The sequence below is a fragment of the Podarcis muralis genome, chromosome 7 (assembly GCF_964188315.1).
Source record: "Podarcis muralis chromosome 7, rPodMur119.hap1.1, whole genome shotgun sequence".
In the NCBI taxonomy this organism is placed as follows: Eukaryota; Metazoa; Chordata; class Lepidosauria; order Squamata; family Lacertidae; genus Podarcis; species Podarcis muralis.
This window is the reverse complement of record NC_135661.1, coordinates 14,947,811-14,950,196: the sequence shown is the minus strand read 5'-3', so window position 1 is coordinate 14,950,196 and position 2,386 is coordinate 14,947,811. Positions and strand designations below refer to the sequence as shown.

The following is a 2,386-nucleotide window of genomic DNA, read 5'->3' as shown; positions in this document are numbered from 1 at the left end:
GGGGGAGAAAAAGTTGCCTTGAAGACACAACATCTTCAGATTGAAACAGTTGTAAGAGCATCTAGTCCAGCATCCTGTTCTCCCACTGATGAATAAGATGCCTACGGGAAGCCTCAGAGCAGGACCTGAGCACCACAGCGCCCACCCCTTGGGACAGTGGAGGCAGAACACAGCCATCACGGCTGGTAGCCACGGACAGCCTTCTCCTCCTCCTTCCAGGAGCCATAATGCAGAGCAGACTGAATTTTTCAGATAACAGCAAGGCTTGTTTCAGGTTGCACCTCTCTCATCTAAGTCCATGCTGGTTTTGACCTATGAAGCTTCGTGGACTACCTTTCCCCATACAGTGGTGCCCCGCAAGACGAATGCCTCGCAAGACGGAAAACCCGCTAGACGAAAGGGTTTTCCGTTTTGGAGGTGCTTCGCAAAACGAATTTCCTATGGGCTTGCTTCGCAAGACGAAAATGTCTTGCAAGTTCCTGCAGGGTTTTTTTCCTCCCCCCCCCCTTTTTCCCAAGCCGCTAAGCCGCTTATCAGCTGATCCGCTAAGCCGCTTATCAGCTGATCCGCTAAGCCGCTAAACTGCTTATCAGCTGATCCGCTAAGCCCGCTAAGCCGCTAATAGCGCTAAGCTGCTAAGCTGCTAATGGGCTTGCTTCGCAAGACGAAAAAACCGCAAGACGAAGAGACTCGCGGAACGAATTCTTTTCGTCTTGCGAGGCACCACTGTATATGAAGCTACACGGACTCTGAGATCAGCATCTTGTTGGTGGCAAGGAAGAGAAAGAGAGAGAGAATTCCTCGGATGACAAGATCAAGATTTGGGACAAGTACTATTTGGTAAAAGAACCCCAGCAGAGATTTAAAATTACAAAATATGCAGCAAAGCAAAGCGTGGAAATATAGGATGTTAGACCTTTAATATATGCCCTTCTAAGTTAAATTCAAAGGTGTTTGTTTTGTTTTTTACAAAAACACAATGGTTGCATTTATTGGTCCATGTGCTTTCTCACAAAACGGAATGGAACACCCATTGCCCCGCAGCCCTCGAAGCCACTTGGATGACCAGTGGCTGATGGAATGAGTTGTGACAAGAATGGAGCCCCCCCCCATCGTGAAGAGTGTGGCTGGGGGAAGGGCGGGCAGAAAGGGAGCAGCAGTGGAGGCAGTCCATGTGCTGTGGGGTGGGGACGATGCAAGGCCTCTGTGTGTAGCCCCCTTGTAGCCCTTTGCAGCCACCCAGTTCTTCTTTGGCAATGGCAAATGGCTTTGCCCCCTCAATGGTGCTGCAGTCAGCAATGGTGACGTCTTTCAGGGGTTTGTCCTGACTGTCTTTGTATTCTCCACTTTTCTCACTACATCCATCCCTTCCAGGACTTTGCCAAAAACAACATGCTTGCCATCCAGCCATGACATCTTGACAGTGGTGATGAAGAACTGAGAGCCACTGGTGTCCTTACCGGCGTTGGCCATGCTCACCCAGCCAGGCCCATAGTGCTTCAGCTTGAAGTTCTCATCAGGGAAATGGTCCCTGTCGATGCTTTTACGTCCTGTTCCATCTCCCCAGGTGAAGTCTTCCCCCTGGATCATGAAGTCCTGGATCACACAGTGAAACTTGCTGCCTTTGTAGCCAAAGCCTTTCTCTCCTGTGGACAAGGCGACAAAATTCTCAACCGTCCTCAGAACTGTCTTTCCAAAAAAGCCAATGACAACTCACCCCACATCTTCATCCTCAATCTGCAGATCAGAATACACCTTGGCCATGACCTTGGGCCCCTTCTTGCGCTCCTCCACATGAGCAGCCGGAAAAAGCAGCAGCAGCAGCAGCAGCAGAGAGCCGCCCAGGCCCAGCAAGGCTGTGACTGCCAGCAGCTTCCTCTTCCTACCCCCGCAGCCCCAGCAGCGCCAACCCAGCCACAGTGCCCGCCAGGCAGCCAGCATCTGCCCCCTTCCCTTCTCTCTTTAAGTTCATTCCAAATTTCCCCTCTTCCACTAACATAGAAAAAGATCATATATTTGGTTAAGCTAAAAATGGGTTTACTTACAAACTCTCCAAATGTCAGGTCCATGTGTTCATACATCAGTCAGAAAACACAGGCAGTAAAGCTTGGCTTAGTTACAGTGGTGAAAGTTCCTAAATTATTGGTATATGGGCACAAGAAAGGCTTGTTAAAGCCATGAGCTTCTCTTTACACGCTGAGCTTCTCAGGTGAACAATAGGCTTGGTTACTTTCCTCTCAAGGAGCAGGTGATGTGGCAGGTCAGTTTATGGAATTAATCTGTCCATGCATTAATTAGACATAAGCATTTTGGTTATATGAGGCTGGTTATGAGGCCCTTCTCTTTGTGTCGCATCTGAGAGATATTCAGAGGTTGGCAATGAGAG

The 2,386-nt window shown here is 49.3% G+C and overlaps 1 pseudogene; it reads right to left on the bottom strand.

Moving 5' to 3' along the window:
- Positions 1–1,009: 1,009 nt before the first annotated feature.
- LOC114602969 (peptidyl-prolyl cis-trans isomerase B pseudogene) lies at positions 1,010–1,941 on the bottom strand (annotated as a pseudogene).
- Positions 1,942–2,386: the final 445 nt, after the last annotated feature.